General features: G+C 42.2%; 1 protein-coding gene and 1 non-coding gene across 3 annotated transcripts in view; both read left to right on the top strand.

Moving 5' to 3' along the window:
* Positions 1 to 24,138, top strand: part of LOC126470374 (GTP-binding protein Di-Ras2) — an 879,000-nt gene that overhangs the window by 473,727 nt on the left and 381,135 nt on the right. The window lies entirely within an intron of this gene.
* Positions 18,093 to 18,164, top strand: Trnat-agu (transfer RNA threonine (anticodon AGU)). Its single transcript has one exon. It is a non-coding gene; the product is annotated as a tRNA-Thr (tRNA).

Here is a 24,138-nt window from a genome sequence, read left to right on the forward strand (position 1 = left end):
AGTCAAGGTGATGGTCTACAGCCTTCTCCTTATAACCTTAGCGTCTTTTCGCTTACTGTTCACTGTGAGGTATTTGATGCGTTTGGGAACAACAGATGATGCAGATTCTAGAACGTGGTATGTAGAATAGACCCAGTGTATATTCCATATTTTTCATCAAAGCACTCGGTATATTTTAAAATCTCCTCTTTTGGAAATTGTTGCCTAGAGACATGAAAACCATTTTGAAAATAATGACTGAAGACAGAAATGAATTCGAATGTATTACACACTGATGTGCAAAACTTAAGGACGAAAGTAACTTTTGCGTGTAGTGTCACTGCCAAGTAACATAGCTCGATGAATCTTGAGCCATTAGTAGAAAGTACTATATATATATATATATATATATATATATATATATATATATATATATATATATATATATATATATATAAACTGAAAGAAATATGCAATGAAGCGTACAGAAATGACACTTTTATTCGTAGACAATAACTATACAGGCCGAAAGAAACTTAGCATTAAACAAGAAATTTATTCTACACGGGCTCCTCCAATATGTGAAAAGTTTTCAGCCGTGAACTTTTACATGGTACTTTTATTAATGGAAGAAATAATTATTTATTGTTTTAATGAAAATGCATGCTTTTAGATTAATGATTCTCACTCATATTGCTCTGAACTGGGGAGCACATTAAGAAACATTCAACCTTCAGCTAAATCTCGTCAAATTGCAGTTAGATCCTTGCTCTGACCATGCTCACAGGTGTCGCGTAGATGGTAGCAGACTGTCTCGTTCGAGAGGTATGTCAACACTTTCGGAATCGTGTTTGTCACGGGTTAAAAGTTCTCGTATCTTGTTACCATTTTCATTGTCTTCAGATATAACTCATTCAATATACTCTGCTGTGAATTTTCTACTTAATCATTACTGTCAAATGATATTAAATATGATGCTTAAGTAATTGCACTCAACGTACGCTATTCTGAATAGCGAATAGTATATCTCTTGGCATACTGATAGTCGGTCTGTAAAACAAATATAGATATTCATCTATTAATGAAATGATTATATACGACAGTTAAACATAATCATTTTTCTTCATTCTGTTTTGTTTACTTATGGAAAAGTTGAGCAACTCGTCTGCGAAATATTACCTGTGAGCTCTGCGGGAGTACTAGAAATTCTTACTAATCTACCATAACTAGTTCTCCATTTGATGCTGTCAATCACTATACAGGGCCAATTATTACTGGTTTCTCCGTCTTAACCCTATTGAAATTAATTAAAGAGGACGCGTTTCGCTTTTCTTTACAAAGGATTTTCTGTGGTCATTGGTGTGATGATTTTCCGCCTTGGAAATAATTCCCGGGAAACTATTCATAACGGATCACTTTTCCGTAAATTGGCACCTGAAATTGATTATGAAGCAAGATATGCTGCAGGAATTTCACGTAAAATAATTTCTAATAATTTTCTTATTCATTTGTTGTTTTCGTTTAATTCATTTAACTGACATACTGTTAGTAGACGAATAAGGACAACATGATTTCAATACAAATTCGATAGCGTTCGTGTAGTAACCTTCTACAGACATGGGTAGTTAAATGAAAAATAAAAATAATAATCGGATGTCGAGCACTGGGCGCAAAGTTTAGAAGCCACAACGCTAGCCACTATGCCACCGCTTCGGATGAACTATCAACTAGCTAAAAGGAACATAACGTAACTCGAAAACCTTGACCGTCATTTTCTCAGAAACTGTCGGGTATCTACGTACAAGCTGAGACACTTATTTGTTTATTTTGTAGCTCCACCACTGGGCGAAGTTTCTGGGAAATCGGGTTTCGGCACTTGCCGGCACTTGCCGGAACAAAATCGACAGATGTAATTTCCGGCGTACCCCAGAAATTGTGATAGGACCATTACTGTTTACAATGTACAAGGGTTGTCCGGAAAGTAAATTCCGATCGGTCGCTAAATGAAAACCATTATGAAAATCACAAACATTTTATTTGCAAGAGTTAGCTACACTTTCCAGATACTTCTCTACTTATCTACATAGTCGCCACTCCGACTTAGACATCTGTCGGAGCGTTATACCAAATTTCCAACACTATCGTCATAGAAGGCAGCCGCCTGTGCTTTCCGATAATTCTCTAAGCTAGTCTATAGCGCGTAGCCTACGCCCAAGTACTGTCTTCGTATACAGCGTTTTATGTGGACAGATATGACACTCAGGACGAGCCAATTAGGGCTGTGTTGTGGGTGATCGAAAAGGCTGCAGGAGCGTCTTCACTGCCCCTGCAGAGTGCGGCTGAGAATTGCCATGAAGAAGGGAGTGCGTGGTAGGTGGGCTGCATTCATTAAGGCGAAGCCTCTCAGTGGCCCCTACTACTTGGCGGGAGACATCGTTGTTCTAGACACCTTTACTAGCTCATAGTGCGCTCACAACTGAAAAGAGCGTCTTGATGCGATCGACGGTCATACTAGAGACACTAGCAAACACATGTGTGCAAAGCTTCATCGGGTTTTCACTGTGGTGTCCATTTCGCGACTGATGAGAACTTACTTTCTGGAGAGCTCTCCTATATAAATTATATAGTTGAAAGCGAGAGATGCTCTTGAAGACTGTTCGCCGATGATGTTGATGTCTATAACAAAGTAGCAACGCCAGAGGATATTATCTATTTACAGAACGACCTGTAGATGATTGATGGATGATGCAGGTCCTGGCAGTTGACTCAGAACGTAAATAACTGTAACACGTTGCACATACACAGGAAAAGAAGGCCAGGACTGTGCAATTACACTATTGATTAGAAACTGCTGGCAACAGCATCCACCGTAAAATATATGTAACTACCCAGAGTGACCCAAGTGGAATGACCACATATAACTAATAGTACGAAAACCAAATGCCAGACTGAGATTATTAGGAAGAATCTCAAGGAAATGTAACTCACCCGTGAAGGAAGTGATTTATAAGCTGCTTGTCTGGCCGATTCTTCAGTATTGTTCATCAATGTGGGATCCTTACCAGGTAGGATTAATAACAGAGATAGAGGAGATCCAACGAAGGGCGATGCGTTTCGTATCGGGATTGTTTAGTCGGAGCGAGAGAGTTACCGAGATGTTCAACAAACTTCACTGTCAGTCGTTGCAAGAGAGGCGCTGTGTATTGCAGAGAGGGTTACTGCTGAAATTTCAAGAGATCACTTTTCGGGAAGAGTCGCAAAACGTGTTACTTCCTCCCACATACAACTAGCGTAATGATGCCGAACAGAAAATTCTAGAAATTAGAGCCAATACAGAGGTTCACAGACAGTCGTACGTCCCACACATCATTCACGAATGGAAGAGGGGAGAGGGCGGGGAGGAGGCTCAGTTAGTGGTACCGAGAGTACCCTCCACCACACACCTATTGGTAGATTGTGGAGTATGATGTAGATTTTAGATGTGTTCTTCTCATCAGCGAAAGGCATAACCTACTTAGGTAAAGGTTAGAACTGCTCTAGGAGTTCAATCATCTGTAAATTTTTTAAGCTGTTTCTCATGACCTACCGAGTTAGGTGGCGCAGTGGATGCCTCAATAACTCGGATTCGAGAGGACGACGGTTCCGTCTGCGTCCGACCATCCTGATTTAGGTTTTCTCTGATTTCCCTAAACTGCTCTAGGCAAGTGCCTCGATAGTTTCTTTGAAAGGGTACGGTCGATTTCCTTCCCCATCCTTGAACCAATCCGAGACTGTGTTCCATCTCTATCGACCTGGTTGTCGACTGGACTTTAAACCCTAATATTGCGTTCTGTCTACCTTTTGTCATGACCTCACACTAAAAATTTTGAAATACTAAATTATCTTAATGGAAGGAAGCAATTTACAATACATAATCAACACTCATGTTTAATATGGAAACTTTTCCACTTCTAAGGAGCATAAAAAGTTTGCATAAATATGTGTAACCTGAATGCATAACGCTCAAATTGGTAGCTACCAAGTTTCCAGGAGCTGATTCTCATAGTGCTTTTACACTACTTCAGAGGAAGTAACGAAGGATAAGATTTATTTATTCAAAAAGTGACAAAAAAAAGCGTTAGTCACCAATCTTATTTTATTAACGCGCATTACATTTTGCTTTCTGTGGATCGACCACGACATGTTGCCTCCAACGACAACACTTTTAGGGTGTATTTCGTAAGTGTTTTAATTCCAGTTACGGTCAAGTATGTTCAATGCAGGACTTACTCTACCATTTCTGCACAATAATTAGAGACGACTAAATAATTGATATGAGTGTACTGTTATTGGGGCTATTTATGGGCATCCAAGTGATTTACATGATAGTAAAACTCAAACAATTCAAGACGCACCAACCTGTCACCATTTATATAAACTAAAGATATAAATTATTTGTTATACAGCTGGAACTTATTCGTTCTCCAGTGCCTGTAAGAACCACTGCCGAATTACAAGAAAAGGTAAAGAAGCTTGGGGCTCTCTGTCGCAGGATGCCATTCGACACCTTTATGATCGTTTGCATGTAAGAATATACGCCTGAGTTGCCACCAGAGGGTGTTTACTGATGTTCAGTTGGTTCAAAGGGCTCTAAGCACTATGGGACTTAACGTCTGAGGTCATCAGTCCCCTAGACTTAGAACTACTTAAACCTAACTAACCTAAGGGCATCACACACATCCATGCCTGAGGCAGAATTTGAACCAGCGATCGTAGCAGCACAGCGGTTCCGGACTGAAGCGCCTAGAACCGCTCGGTCACATCGGCCGTCGTGTATTGATTTGACTGCTTGAGCACCAAATACAGTGATGTGCGTGCGTGCGCGCTTCTTTTGCCCTGAAATTGTTCATATACTTCTAAAATGTTAAACTATCAGTCACCTCACTTTTACACAGAATAACCTTACTCTTGAGAGTGTTGCACTTTTTTCTGGCAATGTATTTTTGCCGAAGACCACTGTTATTTTCTTCTAAATGGGAAATCTCCAATCCATTTTAGTTTCAAGAAAGTTTCTTCAAAATTTATAAAAAATTTGTGGCTATTAAAAACTGCTTTCACGTATCTGTTTGTGCAAAGCTACAGCTTTGTTTCATTAGCGATGTGTAATCTGTTGTATTTATTGCTGTCAATTGGAATTACTGGTAATTTCTCAGCCAGAAAGCTTTATACGTTCATGAAATCAGTTCCGGAATCTTCTCCCAGTTGTTGCAGCTAGTATGTGCGTCTCACTGCTTTTACGTTTCATTTATATTTTATGTTACTTTGTAAATTAATCGTTGCCCTAAGTCGTCCATTGTTGAAATTGTCTCTGAAAATGTAATTTGCGACCTACAACATTCTCAGTATAAATTACATTCAGAGAACACAAATACTGTCAACCTGTGCTGTCTTACCAGATAGGTTAACTGAAGAATATAAGGTTATTTTTGTGATTATTCAGTTTAATCTTTCACTTCACAATCTAAGTAAGGTAAGTCAGAACGTTATTTAATTTTGATTTGGAACTTTTTCATTTTTATATCTACACCGATACTCTGCAAATCACATTTCAGTGCCTGGTAGAGGGTTCATCACAATTCTCTATTATTCCAATCTCGTATAGCGCTCGGAAAGAAGGAACACACATATCTTTCCTTACTAGCTCTGATTTCCCTTATTTTATCGTGTTGATCGTTCCTCCATATGTAGGTCGGTGTCAACAAAATATTTTCGCATTCGGAGGAGAAAGTTGGTGATTGCAATTTCGTGAGAAGATTCCGTCGCAACGAAAAATGCCTTTATTTTAATGATGTCCACCCCAAATCCTGTATCATTTCTGTGACACTCACACCCATATTTCGCGATAATATAAAACGTGCTACCCTTCTTTGAAACTTTTTTTATGTACCCCGTCAGTCCTACCTGGTAAGGATCCCACACTGCTTAGCAGTATTCCAAAAGAGGACGGATAATCGTAATGTGGGCAGTCTCCTTAGTAGATCTGTTACATTTTCTAAGTATCCAGTCAATAAAATGCTGTCTTTGGTTAGCCTTCCCCACAACATTTTCTATGTGTTCCTTCCAAACTAAGTTGTTCGTAATTGTAATACCTAGGTATTAAGTTGAATTTATGGCTTTTAAATTAGACTTATTTATCGTGTAACCGAAGTTGACCGAATTCCTTTTAGCCCTCATGCGGATGACCACACAGTGTTCGTTATTTAGGGTCAACTGCCAATTTTCGCACCATTCAGATATCTGATCTAAATCGTTTCGCAATTTGTTTTGATCTTCTGATCACTTTATTAGACGTAAACGACAGCGTTATCTGCAAACAACCTAAGACGGCTGCTCAGATTGTTTCCCAAATCGTTTATTTACATAAGGAGCAACAAAGGGCCTGTAACACTACCTTAGAAAACGCCAGAAATCACTTCTGCTGTACTCTATGGCTTTCCGTCAATTAATATGAACTTTGACCTCTCTGACACGAAATCACAAATCCAGTCACATAACTGAGACGATATTCCATAAGCACGCAATTTCACTACAGACCACTTGTGTGGTACAGTGTCAAAAGCCTTCTGGAAACCCAGAAATACGGAATCAATCTGAAATCCCTTGTCAGTAGCACTAAACACTTCATGTGAATAAATAGCTAGTTGTGTTTCACAAGAACGATGTTTTCTAAACCCATGTTGACTGTTTGTCAATAGACAGTTTTCTTCGAGGTAATTCATAATGTTCGAACACAATATATGTTGCAAAATCCTGCTGCATATCTACGTTAACGACATGGGCCTGTAATTAAGTGGATCACTCCTACTACCTTTCTTGAATAATGGTGTGACCTGTGCAACTTTCCAGTGTTTTGGTACGGATCTTTCGTCGAGCGAACGGTTGTGTATGATGGTTAAGTATGGAGCTAATGCATCAGCATACTCCGAAAGGAACCTAATTGGTATGCAGTCTGGATCAGAAGACTTGCTTAAGTTGCTTCACTACTCCGAGGATATTTACTTTTACGTTACTCATGTTGGCAGTTGTTCTAGGTTTGAATTCAGGAATATTTACTTCGTCTTCTTTTGTGAAGACATTTCGAAAGGCTGTGTTTAGTAACTCTGCTTTGGCAGCACTGTCTTCGATAGTATCTCCATTGCTATCGCGCAGACAAGGCATTGATTGTTTCTTTCCGCTAACATACTTCACGTACGACCAGAATCTCTTGGGATGTTCTGCCAGGTTTCGAGACAAAGTTTCGTTGTGGAAACTGTTATAAGCATCTCGCATTGAAGTCCGCGCTAAATTTCTAGCTTCTGTAACATCTCGCCAATCTTGGGGATTTTCCGTCTGTTTAAATTTGGCATATTTGTTTCGTTGTTTCTGCAACAGTGATCTAAGATGTTTTGTGTACCATGAGTATCAGCTCCGTCATTTGTTAATCTATTAGGTATAAATCTCTCAATTGCTGCCGATACTGTTTCTCTGAATTCAAGCCACATCTGCTCTACACTTATATTATTTGGAATGAGTGGAGATTGTCTCTCAGGAAGGCGTCAAGTGAATTTTTATCTGCCTCTCCTAATAGGTATATTTTTCGTTTATTTTAGGAGGATTTGAGGTTTACAATATTCAATCTCGCTACGACTACCCTGTGTTCACTAATCCCTGTATCGGCTTTGATGGTCGCTATTAACTCAGGATTATTTGCTGCTAAGAGGTAAAGTGTGTTTTCACAACCGTTTACTATTCGTGTGGGTTCATGAACTAAATGTTCAAAATAATTTTCAGAGAATGCGTTTAGTACAATTTCGGATGATATTTTATGCATACCTCCGGAATTAAGCATGTATTTTCACCAAAATAACGAGGGTAAATTAAAGTCACCACCAACTATAGTCGTATGAGTGGGTTACGTGTTTGAAATCAAACTCAAGTTTCTTTGAACCTTTCAGCAACTGTATCATCTGTATTGGGAGGTCGGTAAAAGGATCCAATTATTATTTTATTCCGGTTACCAACAATGACCTCTGCCCATACTAACTTACAGGAAGTATCTACTTCAGTTTCGCGATAAGTTGAACGACTTCTAACAGCAACAAACACTCCACCGCCAACCGTGTTTAGCCTATCATTTCGGACCACCGTTAGGTTCTTCGTAAAAATTTCGGCTGAGCTTAAACCCGGCTTTAGCCAGCTTTCAGTGCCTATAACGACTTGAATATCAGTGCTTTCTATTAGTGCTTGGAGCTCTGATACTTTCCCAACACAGCTACGACAATTTATAACTGTCATTCCAATGGTTTCTGTATCTACGTTCTTCCTGTGTTCGGCCTGTACCCTTTGTGACTGAAGCCCTTTTTGTGTTTTCCCGAGACCCTCTAACCTGTACAGTTGGCTGCACCCTGTGCTCTTCATAGCATCCGGGAGGACCCTTTCCATATCTGGAATGACTCCACCTGGTATCCACATGGAGTGCACATTGGTTTTCGTTCCCTTCTTGGCATACATGTCCCTAAGGAGCCTCCCAACTATCAATAATCCCACCCTGTATAATTGCCCGGATCTTGCAGGCTGAGTAGTTTCCTCTGAAACAGAACAGGCAACATCATCTGGCTCAGCGATAGTGTCAGCCACAGACAGCACCTCGAACCTGTTTGCCAGATAAACCGGGGAGGTCTTACATGCGGCCGCCTGGGAGGTCTTTCGCCGCCCGCTTCGCCCCAGGCCGACCTCCCGCTCTGCGAGCAGTAACTGGGTTGGCCACCGGTGAGGACCGATCGGAGGACTCGGACATGCTGGACGTCCGTTGGATTCCCAAGGCCGGCCCACAACATCTACATCTACTTCTCCATCTACATATTTACTCTGCAATTCACACGTAAGTGCCTGGCATAGGCTTCATCGAACCATTTTCATACTACTTCTCTACCATTACACTCTCGAATGGCACGTGGGAAAAAGGAACACATAAATTTTTCCGTTAGAACACTGATTTCTCTTATTTTATTATGATGATCATTTCTCCCTACGTAGGTGGGTGTCAAGAAAATTATTTCGTATTCGGAAGAGAAAGTTGGTGATTGAAATTTCGTAAATAGATCTCGCCGCAAAGAAAACCGTCTTTGTTTCAGTGACTGCTACCCCAACTCGCGTATCATATCTGTGACACTCTCACCCCTATTGCTCGATAACACGAAACGGGCTGCCCTTTTTTGCACTTTTTCGATGTCCTCCGTCAGTCCTACCTGATAAGGATCCCATACCGCGCAGCAGTATTCCAGCAGAGGATGGACAAGTGTAATGTAGGCTGTCTCTTTAGTGGGTTTGTCGCATCTTCTAAGTGTTCTGCCAACAAAGCGCAGTCTTTGTCTCGCCTTCCCCACAATATTATCTATGTGGACTTTCCAGTTTAATTTGCTCGTAATTGTAATTCCTAGGTATTTAGTCGAATGGACAGCCCTTAGATTTGTGAGAATTATCATACACCCCAAATTTATCGGCTTTCTTTGTTTAGTGCCAATTGCCACTTTTCGCACCATACAGAAATTCTCTCTAGATCATCTTGTAATTGGAATTGATCGTCTGATGATTTTACTAGACTGTAAATTACAGCATCATCTTCAAACAATCTAAGGGGGCTGCTCAGGTTATCACCTAGATCATTTATGTAAATCAGGAACAGCAGAGGGCCTATGACTCTACCTTGCGGAACGCCAGATATCACTTCTGTTCTACTCGATGATTTACCGTCTGTCACTACGAACTGTGACCTCTCTGAGAGGAAATGACGAATCCAGTCACACAACTGAGACGATACTCCATATGCAAGCAATTTGGTTAATAGTCGCTTGTGAAGAACGGTATCAAAAGCCTTCAGGAAATCTAGAAATATGGACTCGATTTGAGATCCCTAGTCGACAGCACTCGTTACTTCATGGGAGTAAAGAGCTAACTGTGTTGCACAAGAAATATATTTTCTGAATCCGTGTTGGTTATGTATCAATAAGTCATTTTCTTCAAGGTGATTCATAATGTTCCAGTACAGTATATGCTCCAAAATCCTACTGCAAATTTATGTCAGTACTGCCCACCCACTGCGGCCTCAAGCTGTGTAACCAAAGCCATCACAGGCTGAAAATCAGAGTGAAGTGTCACCAACTCGCTTCGCATCCGCACACAACAATCGCAGTCCCTGTCCATACTAAAGACCGTGGGAAACTTAACTGTGCAGATAAACGGACTACCGGCACATGCTGCACAACTCTACTGTGACGAAAACGCAGGAAATGTGTTTAATAATACGCAGATATTCAAAAACCTAACTACCGGAGCACTCAGGTGAAACTAAATAATTCGCCCCTGATTAGGAACTTGTAACATGTCACAAAATCGGTTTACTTTCCGACGCAAACGAAAACGCGAGAACTGTGGCTATTAGATATTAAATTTAGACGCAGAAACTCAAGAAACTGAATTATTAAAGCACACAGATGATATTATAAAATTCGCTCCTGGTTAGGAACTCGTAAATGTCACAAAAGCGGATTCCTCCCTGTTGCTGCTGGTGTTGCGGTCGGCTACTACTGCCTGACTGCATAACATATAAAATAGAAACAACAGACGGTTATATAAAATCTCATTAAAAAGTCCTTCTGACAATACAACAGCTGTGCTGAAAACAACTTTCCACATACCTTCTAAGGCTTTTAGTTGAGACCAGAAGTTTTTTGAGGTGTTAATGCAAGTTTCCAAAAGAATTAACTCTCCCTTAATTTTTTTTCTTGTAGTTAGCTGTAATATGTAAAAGTTAAGCACAAGTTCATAGTTATATACAGAGAATACCTGTTAGTATAAGGGGTAGTCACATGAATACGAGACACATGGAACAAAGTAAGTGAACTTTTTAATGTTTCAAAAGCAGTTGCCATAACTGTTAATTTTATTCCACTGTGAGACATGGAGGTCAACGCCTTCATGGAAAAGTGTTTGCAGTTGCATACGGAATTATGATTGTACCGAGGAGAGCACATCTTCTTCCTAAACAAATTTATGGCCACAAATGTTTTTCTGCAAAATGGATATCTCATGGGCAAAGATCGGGACTATATTGAGGATGTGTAAGGGCTTCCCAGCAAAACGTATACAGCATACTCGAAACAACCTTGGCAGCATCTAGACATTGAACATGAATGAAGGAAGATGCTTTGGGGTGAATTTTAGCTTACACATAGGAACAGAAAGTTTTTTATTTACAGAAGAACCATCCGAAGTTAGACGGGTAGATTCGTGGATGCACATACAACCTTGGGTACATTTGACAATTATGTTTAGGATCAGAGTTTAAATTTACCTTTCAAAAATATTCAACATGCCCTCCAATGGGAGCTTGACAAACATCCAGACGAAAGTCGAAGTGATCCCATACCTGTGCGAGCACCTGCATTCACTGATCTTGCTGTGGAGTGTCGTAGGTCGACCAATGTTGTTGGAAAGGGTTCATATACGTCGTGTCTTTCAAAATACCCCCACCCCCACCACAATAGAAATACATCGCATATGGAAGTGATCCGATACCTGTGCGAGCACCTGCATTCACTGATCTTGCTGTGGAGTGTCGTATGTCGACCAATGTTGTTGGAAAGGGTTCATATACGTCGTGTCTTTCAAAATACCCCCACCCCCACCACAATAAAAATACATCGCATATCGTGTCGATAACAGATCGTATTTTTTTATTTCTTATTTTCATAGGCGGCGGAAGAGCATTTCCCAGGTGACAGAAACTGTCTACATTACACATAACTTCACGCCGGACAAGTAAACAGGCCTGCTAACACAGCTAAATTGAGTTGGAAAAAGTTTTCTCATGCGACGAGGCAGCTCCAGTCACGGGACTTGCGTGACGAGTGGCAAGCAAACAACAGCAACAAAAATATTGCAGAAAAACAAAGTAGCCCGAGTGTTTCTCTTGAACGTCAGTTGTTTCACAAAGGAACGTGGCAACATTCTGTCGTTCCCCCAGTGTTGTGTCTAATATCCAAGCATACCGTGTAATTTTAAAGACGTAGTTTGTTTTCCATGTGGAGGACAGTCTAATCAAAAGTGTTCTGTGAACAGAGATGGACAAAGAACAGTAGAGTCAGCACCTACATGAGATCATAAATCAATGAAATGGAATAACTGTTTCTCCACAAAAGCTGTTGACATAATTACCATTACGTCAGTCCAAGATGACGTAACAAGTGTGTACAGGTGCCTCTGTCTCATTACGTAATTGGAATATGTATATGTTTTGAGGATCATCTCCCTTAAGGGCAAATAACACAACAATTTTGTCATATGGTGATCATACCTAGAAGCAATCCAAACGTTTGAGTTCTCTATTCAAGAATTAGTAACCACATTATCTTCAGAGAGTCATTATGACGAAATAGGAAATTTGTGTGACTCTTTTGCTGAAATTTCTCCTTTGCGCTAGGTTGCAAGAAATACAACATTGTATGCATCCTTCGACCACGCTGATTTTCACACGGGCCTGCCCATTGCTGCAAGTTTTGCGCGAAGGCGTTAAAGAGGAGTTCGACAGTTTACATGAGCAGACTATAATAGTGGCTGTTACGGTAATATTTTGGTAGTCCCCACTGAACCATGTGGAAACTATAAAGCAGTGAATCCCCAGGGTGTTACAGACCCTTTCCCAATAATAAGCCCGGAAGATTTGTTCTTTTGTTTTAACGTGATTAATATAGATTGTTAGACAGATTTGACGTTTACTTACAGATACCATTAAACCAAGAATTTCAAGAGTTTTTAGTGAACAACTTCCCATTTGGATTATACAAATATCTACGTTTACCATTCGGTATGGCTAGAGCTGTGTCGACTTCTCAAAGATCTTTAAAACAATTTAATCAGTAACATTCCATGTGTTGCATTAATTTGGATGTCATTGTTACAGGTTAAAAAAAGCAACAACATACGGAAAATCTGAAAAAGTTGTTTAAAGCTTTACAAACAGATATATTGAACTGAAACCCAAAAGAGTGCCAAGTCTTTCAATAATCGGACTAATATCTAAGGATTTAATAAATAAATGTGGACTACCTTCCATGGGGCTACATTTGAAAGCAGTAGACGAGATGTCACAATCCCCGGGAAACCACTGGTCCTCGCGACAGATTCATCCAAACATGGATTTGGTGCAGTCCTGTCAAAAAAGACCAAAATGGAACAAAGTACTCCACTGCGTATATTTCAAAGACACTGTGCTTCACCAGTGTTAACTGATGAGTAGTTGGAGTGGAGGCTTTACGGTTTACATATGCAGTAATTAAGCTCAATATGTACTTGAACAGGGTGAAATTTCTTCTGTTAATAGACTACAAACTGCTAATTACACTTTTTGTCCCTAGTTCTTCCTTACCAGTTAGAACGACTCAGTGACTATAGAAATGGGCGTGGTTTTGCAGTTCTTAGATATACGCAATCCGTTACCAGCCAAAGAACCGTAACTTTGAAACTGATGTATTGTTTCACGTTCCACGAGGTCCTGTCTCCAAGTTTCACAAGGATGAGGTAGGGCGTTTCAATGAATGCATTGTACTTCGAAAATTACCTACAGAGTTATTAGTTACACCAAGTTTTCCACACCTAGAAAAAGAGAATAACACTTATCGCATGATGATTCTTTCCGTGCTCTAGAATAAAGTAACTACATAACCGTTTAGTGATTTAGGTGTACATCCAGAACTAAAACTATAGCACGGCGGAACATTTATTGGCAGGCTATAGTCAGGGACATACAGCTAGAACGCCTTATAAAGGCATGCCAGCAGTGCTCAGAGCGCCGGCCGGAGTGGCCGACCGGTCCTAGGCGCTACAGTCTGGAACCGCGCGACCACTACGGTCGCAGGCTCGAATCCTGCCTCGGGCATGGATGTGTGTGATGTCCTTAGGGTAGTTAGGTTTGAGTTGTTTTAAGTTCTAGGGGACTGATGACTTCAGCAGTTAAGTCCCATGGTGCTCAGAGCCATTTGAACCATTTTGAAGTGCTCAGAGCAGCAATCAGCTACTCATAAGGCATTCTCCTCAAGCACGCAAACGATTGAATCAGGGAACTTTTGCTCGCTGATTTTGTAGGCTTTTCTGTGTAATGTGGTACAATCATTTTAGAAGTTCGAAGTATGTACAAAATAACAATCGCCAACAGAGGAATCGACAGCCAAGGCATCATCTAACATTTTCGCAATAGAAGTCCTATCCAAAGCAATAGTTACGGAAAATGTCCAACATTTGCCTCCACTATTCTTATGTGTTTTTATCCTTCACAAGGTAGTCACCACCTACCAACATTTTCTGTTAATTTATAGATAAGTGGAAAAGCGTAAAAGTTCGAAGTGACCTACAGTTCTCAGATGAAAAAGGCGTTGCAATATGCACTTTCTCACAAAGTTTTACTTTGTAGGTCCACTTCCATTTTCGTGGAATATCAAACCATAGTTTTAGCTACCCCCCACCACGTAGTCATCTCTGCTATCTGACGCCACAACAGCCTCATGTTTCGCAATTCCATCCACGCTTCGCAGCTGGAAAGATAATTCGGTCACGAGGCTTTCGTGTAGATCGGAGTAGGTTCCCCACAATGGTGGGCATAATCTCAGGCAGGCGTACGTATCACGTGACATCTCCAGACTGCCAGCAGTGTCATCATCAGTATGAGAGTGGTCCACGGAAGCAGTGGGTGGACAAATGTGCATACAGCTTCCACCTCAGACAGCAGTGGCGTTTCCGTCGACTCCGAAGTCTCCCAGAGGACCATAGCAGTCACAAAGCCCACTACAACAAGATGCGCCATGGTGCCTCTTGACGGTGGGCGCGGCTTATCACCCTGCCTCATCTCAGAGGACCCCAACGTCTTATCTCCAGACTATGGTCTGCGTCCCAGCAGGCAGTCCCAACTTCATGACGATTTTGAGATCAGCAGCCTCTGCTCCAGTGGGAACGACCAGCAGCCCTCAACGATAACAGTTGGCCTCTCACAAAAAGACCCTTCACATCCCCAGAAAGACAGCTATGACAGGCCGAGACCCCAGATAATCATACACTGTCGAGGCCACTACCATGGCAACAACAGCTTACAGTACCAAGGCAGCAGAGGATGTGCCTTGACTCAGCAGGGTATGCTGTGGAGTGGACTCTGACAGACTAGAAGTGTCTGATCTGGACCGTTTCACCAGCAACCTTTTGTCCGAACACCGAATCGAAATGGCGCCCCCATCTCAAGCACCAACTGTTCAAGAGTGGCAACACCTGTCAAGCTGTATCTGGCGCAACGTTGAGCATACTACCCATACTTGCCAGGTATGTGGGGCTGGGAGAGGGGACCAGATAATGTGGCTTGAAGAGTATAGACGTAGATGTAGGTTTAGCGTTGCCATGTGGAGTTGGAAATAGTTACCAACAATGATCCCCACACAGTTGAATCATATATTTACTTAGCCAGCAGTAGGCTCTACAGTCCTCCAAAAAGTGGCATTTGATACCAGCCCTGTAATTCTAGGCCGGTCGGAGTGGCCGAGCGGTTCTAGGCGCTACAATCTGGAACCGCGCGACCGCTATGGTCTCAGGTTCGAATGCTGCCTCGGGCATGGATGTGTGTGATGTCCTTAGGTTAGTCAGGTTTGTGTATTACTAAGTTCTAGGGGACTGATGACCTCAGAAGTTAGGTCCCATAGCGCTCAGAGCCATTTGAACCATTTTTGTAATTCTAGGGAAATATCATGGTGACCACTCAACATACATTCGCAAAGGATAAATCGGCGCCCACCTCCGAACTCAAGCAGAAACCGTTGTGTAACTCAATGGCTGTGTGTCAGTTCTACCTGGTGTAATGTGGCTACAGAATTGCAAGTAGGCAGAGAGACCCATTATTGTACCATCACACGAATGCAGAAGAATCACTGCATATCGTCACTATCATTAAGTGTCTATTAGTATGTGAACGGAGCCATTGAAAGTTGAAAAACTACGTAAAACTAATCCAAAGCAAGGCACTGGATGAACCCTCAGTAAGTGTAGACTATCTCCAAAGAAGGCAGCTTAAAAAAGTCTCGTTCGACCAATACCAATAGTGCTCATAAGTTTGGGACAAGCACAAGATAGGGCTGACTGAGGAAACGTAGAAGATCTAAGGAACAGCAGCGAGTTTCGTTACAGGTTCATTTAGTCAGCGCAAAAGTGTCCCTGAGATGGTAAGTCAACTCCAGCGGAGGGCATAGCAGGGGAGACTTTCTGCGTCATGGTGTATTTGCTGCTGAAATTACGACATTATACGTTCATAACAAAGTCAACTAATATATGGCATTCACATACATATATCTCTCGAGAAGACCATGAAGGTAAAATTTGAGAGATCCAAGATAACACAGAGGCTTAGCACCAGTCCATATTCCAGTAGAGCATTCGCGACTGGAATGGTAAAGGGAGATGTGACAGTGGCCACAAAGTACAATCCGCGACACATCATCAGGTAGCTTAGTGAGTATAGTTGTAGATCCAGGTTCAGTGTTACCATACGGCCACTGCTAATTGTGTTATATTGTGACAACTTGACAGATCTTTATAAATTTCATAGCAGAGGCGAATTCTTCGTGTCACTTACGTACGAGAGACACCCGCCAGGGTAGCCGAGAGCGCTAACGCGCTGCTTCCTGGACTCGTGTAGGCGCGCCGGCGCGGATCGTATCCGCCCGGCGGATTGACGACGAGAGCCGGTGTGACGGCCAGCCTGGATGTGGTTTTTAGGCGGTTTTGCACATCCCACTAGGTGAATACCGGGCTGGTCCCGACGTTCCACCTCAGTTGCACAGCTCGCAGACATCTGAAGACATTCACACTATTTCCTGGATTCCACTTGACACAGACAGTTGGGGTACACTAATTCCGTCCAGACGGGTACAGGGTGGCGGCAGGAAGGGCGTCCGGCCACCATTAAAATTAACATGCCAAATCCGATTAACCATGGCCGACCCTGCGTAAACGCGGGACAAGACGCAAGCGATAGATAGAAACTTACGTACGAGAGTCGTTCAACAAGTGATGCAACAGGAATATTCGAACTTCAGCCGCTATAGTTTCATGAAGTTCCCATTGGTGGCGGCGCCATTACATAGCCTTCAAAATGGTGTCTGTAATAATGGAGGTGCGTTCCAAGCAGAGAGCTGTCATTGAGTTTCTTTGGCGGAAAACCAGAGCATCGTTGATATTCACAGGCGCTTGCAGAATGTCTATGGAGACCTGGCAGTGAACAAAAGCTGGTGAGCCGGTGATTGAGGCGTCTGCCATCATCGCAACAAGATCGCGCAAACCTACCCGATTTCCCGCGTGCCGGCCGGGCGCACGCAGCTGCGACACCTGCAGTTTTGGAACGTGTGGACTCCATTATTCGTTTCCACAAAAATGCAAAATAACTTCTCCTTCGCCTTGACAACACAACGCCTTACACAAGGCTGCGCACACGAGAGTAGTTCACAGAACTTCATTGAACTGTTCTTCCTCATCCACTCTACGTCATATATTCCAACTTCCATCAGTTTGGCCCATTGAAGGATGCACTTCGCCGGCAGCAGTACGTGGCTGATGGAAAGGTTATAGATGCAGCAAGACGCTGGCTCCGATGTCAACCAGCAGAGTGGTACCGTGCGGGCGTACAGTGTCTCCTGGTAAGGTGTTGTAAGGCCGTCCCACTGAAGTGTTTTGTAGTAAAAAGAGTGGGAAATAATATGGTATATTCGAATCCTGAACAAAATCAACCTGCTTTCAGAAAATAATGTTATATGAATGCGTGGGGCCTGTTCTTTCAGACATGTCCGACAGAACAGAAACCACGCATTCACGTAATTGATAAGCTTAACTGGGCAATGGATCCACCTTCTTCAGCGCGGATGCACAAACACGTCCGATCTCCTATGGAAATCTCCGATTAGCGAACTGGAGTATAATGGACAGGGACTGCGAATAGGTAGCGCTCTGTGGGACTGTGGATCGGCCGTGTCGTGTGCCGAGATAATCCGTGGAGGTGCGATAACGCTGTAAGCCGGATGGCGCAGTGGTTACCGCACCTGCCTAGTGAGCAGGAAACCTGGGTTCGAATCCCGGTCCCGTTCACGTTTTCGCTCGTCGCCACTGATTCTGCTTAATGTCCCGCTGCAGCTGACAGCAGTGATCCTCCTTCAGTCTACATAGAAAAAAAAGTGTTGCATTACGTATTGCACGTCCCCCGTATTTGAGACTCTGCAGTACAGCAGTAATTAAGACAGTAGCTTTGTGATCGTAAGTTTTAGGGTTTAGTGCTTAATTTTTACGACTAAATTCCCTTGTCTTCGACGAAATTTTCAGTATGGTTATCGCTGAAGTTGAGAGACTGAGTAAGTATTTTTTTTTAACTAAGAAACTTTAAATGCATATTCACCATTTAGCAAGCAATCAACATGATAAGAATTTCAGAAGGAATTAATTCTCTGAGTGATATGATTCTTCTGTGGAATATTTGTAATTGCACATATATGGAATTAGAGTAGCTCGCCTCTTCTTACATGCATTTCTGTCTGTGGTGTAAATTGAAGGTGCAGGAGGGAGAAAAGGAAGCAACAGAAAGATATGAACTGCATTGGGACTTTATGAGTAATCAGCGGCGATGAGTGGAAATGAGTGCCAGACAAGGGCTCGAAACCTGGATCTCCCGCTTACTAGGCAGTTGCATTAACCACTGCACCACCCGGACACACTGCTGATCGCAAATGCGCGGACTGTTTCGCGACGCTCCTCGACCGACTCACACTCCATCCAGCGTCACCTCTGTGTCCAGGTGGCGCAATGGTTAACGCTATTAAGTGGATGATCCCGACTTCGAGGCCCGGTCTGGCACATATTTTCACTCATCACCGCTGATACCGCATAAAGTCCCGATGGAACTGATATCACCAGTTCCTTCCCTTTTCTTTCCTTTCTGCCCCCTCCACCTTCAGTTTACGTAATATGTATCACAGCTGCGGATTCCGCGTGGTGTCTGTTCTTTCGGACATGTCCGAAAGAGCAGACACTACGCATTCACATAATTTCTTTTTCTATATCAGTGAAAATAATCTTCACCTTTCTGATTTCTCGATTTAATTTCCTGTTAACACCATTTATGGAAGTCAAAATCCGGCGCCCTGTTTTTTTTTTCCTATTGAAAGGGCACTATAAAGTATTCACCGATTTTATGACCGGCCTGTGATAAATCACTACAAGTGGAATCAGGAGACAAGGAAAGAATACATTTCGCCTGACATTAAAGTGGCCATAGGCTATCCTGTCTGAGCGCTACTGTATCTGTCGAAGCAATCCATATGTTTTTGGTCAGCAAGGTCAACAGTAGAGCATAGAGGACAAGGCAGGGTTCTGATCCAAGCATTGTCAACATTACAATCGAACGAGAGAGAGAGTTTGCAGATTCTGGGAGAAGTATTGGAAAACTAATCGTCACTCTGGAATTCTTTTGAAGCGAACCTCTTTTGGCATATGATTGTGTTTTTGGCATGGAAATAAGGAATGTTACTGAAGACCAATGACACTTTTTAGAAAATAATTCGACTTTCTTCTTCATGTCTACATATTTATTTCTCAACAGAGTCATCCTGTCAACGAAGACATTTCTCCCAACGAGAGACCACTTTGTTGATACCATCACTGCAGAATGGCCAACTTTGTTGACAGAGCCAAAACCTCACCTCTGCTTGCACCGCTTCATCACTATCAAAGTAAAGTCCTCGAAATCGTTATTTAAGTTCAGGAAATATATGAAAATCAGATAGGACCAAGTCGGGTCTATATGAATGATTATCGATGACAGTGAACCTAAGGTGTAGAATTGTTCCAGATCTTCCGGCGCTCGTGTTTGGTCTGGCATTGTCACGCTGAAAGGGAGGGTGCTCTATGTGTGGACTAACTCTTCGAATTCGTAACTCGATTACAGCACGCTGTCTTTCACGCACTGACACAGTTACGTTACACACCGCCATGTTGCACGCTAAAATTCGGCGCTCTCTCGTGGTAGGGGGCTGCAAATAAGTAGACGTGATGCATAAATATATACAGTGCTAATAACGTGGTTTTGTTTAAAAAGCTTTAAGATTTTTCACATCGAAAATCGGAGGTATCACTTTTCAATGCGCCCTCGTAGATATCTTACTGCAACAAGATTTGCTGGTTTGCCTGATGTGAGAACAACTTCAACATAAGCTGGAAGGTCGCTCTGGAATTTGGTTGTCACCATGGTCGATGAGAAACAGAGTAATTGGTATTAGATGACTGAAGCAGATCGCCTGGGCTACAGAAATGCACACAGCTTCCGCCGTCTGACATGCCAGGCATGGTGCGTGAAAAACGCTGGGGCGCTCGACAAAAACGCACTAAGCGCACCGCCCTCACGCTACGTAGCTAAATGATCAGAACGTATGACTGCTCTGCGGTTTATCTGGATTTAATTCACAGTACTACCAGGGATACTTCCTTAGTAGAAAGACTGGAACATGGTGGAACGAGGCTTCGTGATGCCTAATTGAGTGAGAAGTAGCGATTCTTAAGTCGGGGAAGCTGACAACGGCAGGGAAAACGGTGTGGTGACCCCATGATACACCATACGGCATTCTAATGACGCCATTGGAAGATGATAGCACGGCGGCCGGTCGGTACTAAATGGCCTGAGAGGAAGGGGACGCAGAGCTGCTAACTGTACCGTCTGTGATGAAATGTGCTAATGCACGTTACCGAAAATGCCCCTGTCAACGTTCCTAGCTAACCTCTATAAAAATTCCCATTAATAGAATTAGCGTATTATTATTTTTAAATATTATTGTTTGTTTGGAAGATGGTACGTGTTTTCGTTTAAATACTTCAGAGGAAGGTATTAAATAATTTATTAAGGGGTCAGTCCCATCAGTTCAGCCGTGGTCTCAACTGAATAACTGATGAAGTAATAAAAGTGATTATAATGTACTTTAAAAACATTGCCGATGAATACTTACACAATCGTTTTATTTCTTATTGATTTCAGGTGCTATGTTGAAGGTGTAAGCCTAGAGTCGAATCGCTGCTATCGAAACTTGCAGTCATGAAAACGAATCGGCATTGCTTTTATAGCATATGTTCTCACGCTACACGTCCAGCCTTTCGTACGAAATAATTGCGTTGGTTGATATATTTTTGTTGAAAAATGATTGTGACCACAAGCAGTTTCAGTCTTAAAACTCTTTAAAAAAAAAAACCTGTCAAAATCGGCAGTCGCGATTTATTGAAAGACGTATTCGCGTGTATTGATCGTGTTGCGTAATACTAGCCCTGTCGCGGCGGTTGAAAGAGAGGAGCATTTATTTTAGCCTCGAAATCTCTAGATTGGGAGAGAAATGTGCGGTCTGGAAGTGAGAGAAGACTCTGATGAGTTTTAAGCGGAAACTGGTTACTTGCTAACGAATGGAATTACATCTCCATGTAAACTATGACTCCTTAGTGGTTTACCGTATTTCCTTTCGAGTAGTGCACTTATTTTACTACGTTATCAGCCAGGAATGCTGAGAGTGTGAACACTGCTGCCAGGCTAGGACTTTTGATACAGGAATATACTACTTATTCTGCTGTGTGACTGATTTTGTTTCGAGTATGAATCTGGTCTTGGATTACGTGTTACGAACATCTCAGTATATTTGAGAACGGTGACTAGGTGTCTAGGATTCGAGCGAATTTACGTGCTCCGAGAAAGTGCTTGTATACTGCGGTTGTTAAATATTCTCACCAACTTACCAATACTGAGTGTGTGGAGTAAATTTTCCTCATGGCAACTGTGAGCGGTGTGTGCTAAGAAAATCTCAACAGTACCACGCTAAGGCGTATAACTAGTTCGTTTCAAAGTGCATTAGTTTAATTAGTTTTTATGATTTAGATTTGCTACGGGTAATTGCGTTGTTAACAATTAACAAATGCAAGTAACGTAAACAGCTCCTCCTAGCTGGAATGTGTAATAAAGTTTTCGCTACAGGAATTGTTTACACAAAGTGCCTTTCAAGAAAGACGCTACGTGTAATACACCGTTCAAAGCAACATTCTCTACGGAAACACACACAACAGTAAACAGTCATACGTTTGCCTAAGTGAGAGCAGTAGCAAGCGTTGTAGATCACAGGCGATAGCTGTGACTCGATGGAAACACCTCCACGATGCAGCAAGTGGTGCTCAGAATCCACTCAGTACATGGCAGAAGAGCCTATATTTTGTATCCAGTGTCGCCCCAATCCATCCTACTTGGTGTGTGTGCTGCAGGTTGGCGCAGATAGAAGTAGCCCGTGTAAGTATAAAGGAAATGCAATGAAATTACAGAAACGAAGGGCATAGATGGACTTACCATTCATTTACAATGAAAAAGACAGTGAATAATACATTTATAGAAGTTGCTGAAAATGACCCCCTGCAACATCAAAGCACAGCTGTGCACGTATAAGCATATTCAGTTACACGAGGCGTAGAGTTCGGACATCGATGGTGGCAATTTCACGGCTAATGTTGTCTTTCAGTTCCTGTTTATTGTGTGGATTTATTTCGTAGACCTTGCTCTCTAAGTGACCTCACAGGAAAAGTCACATGTGGTTAGATCAGGCGAACGTGGTGGCCATAAGTTTTTGTCAACAGTTAGTCCCTCAGTAAGGACATCATGGAGTCGTTCCAGGGCTACCTTACACGTGCAGCACGTTGCCCTATTTTGCAGGAAGAAGCAGTATTATCTTTCACGTTAAGTGAGTTTAGAAGAAAGTGGATAAAAAATTTCCATATGTGCAACCGAGTTGAGGGTAGTGTCAAAAATATCGGTCCGATTATGCCTGTAACACCGCACTAAACGAAGATTTTTTTCATCAAGGAGCTGTTGAACACGCTGTTAGGGTTCTTCATTGCCCTGTATCTCGTGTTCTGCAAATTCATATGACCGGGAAGATGAAACAACGCTTCATCACTGATGATGAAATGGAAAGTGTCTAACAAACTATCGTTGGTGTTATTCAACAGCCAGGTGCAGTAATCTACACTTTTCTAACTATAATCTGCCCATAATTGCTGCACAACAGTCACGCAATATGGCTTCAAATTAATAGTTTTCAATATCCGCTGGCAACTCCTCTTACTTACTTGCACCTTTTGGGCCAGTTTGGGTGTATCCTTCTTTGTGGTCTGAATAATTCTTCGGCGAATATCGCAATAACTTCTGGTATGCGAAATGAAGAAATTCTTTGTCGTTTTACATTTTGCATCCGTAGGGTGCCAATTTTTACACAGACTCTGTATTGCTCTCTTTTCTGGCAGTCCTCTGTCCGTATACTTGACCCCCAAATTTTCTTGCGTTCCCTTAATCGAACCTGTTTTCACATATGCTTCCACAATTTAAATTCTTTCATCTATCGAGAAAGTCACTTTGTAATCACAAATAGAAATGTTCAAAAAATGGCTGTGAGCACTATGGGACTTAACTTCTGAGGTCATCAGTCCCCTAGAACTTAGAACAACTGAAACCTAACTAACCTAAGGACATCACATACATCCATGCCCGAGGCAGGATTCGAACCTGCGACCGTAGCGGTCGCGCGGTTACAGACTGTAGCGCCTAGAACCGCTCGGCCACTCTCGCCGGCAAACAGAAATGTCTAACTTCGCTGATGACACAACTGGAAATGCTGACAGAAGAATTCTGACAATCGATTATTGCATAAAACTGTCCACTGTTGTAGCTGTTTACTCTATTTCAGAAGTCGAAATACTGCATTCGCATTCAAAGGGGAGGCGGGCTACTTTTAACTGCTTCATCTTGTACGAGGGTTGTAACTTTAATAGTGGCAACTATTTATTTACAGCTCGTACAAAATAGATACGTGTTTCAAAGTTTTACTGACCTTCAAACTAGTCACCAGCATTGTGTATAACCCGTTGTCAGCGATATGGAAGTCATAGGATACTCTTAGCAGTGCCAGTTGTGTTGACAGTTCGAGCGGCTCGGTCTATTACCTGACGAATTTGTAGCAGTTCTGAAGCGAATGCCGTGAAGTGTTTCCTTCACTTTAG

The sequence above is a fragment of the Schistocerca serialis genome, chromosome 3 (genome assembly GCF_023864345.2).
Source record: "Schistocerca serialis cubense isolate TAMUIC-IGC-003099 chromosome 3, iqSchSeri2.2, whole genome shotgun sequence".
NCBI lineage: Eukaryota > Metazoa > Arthropoda > Insecta > Orthoptera > Acrididae > Schistocerca > Schistocerca serialis.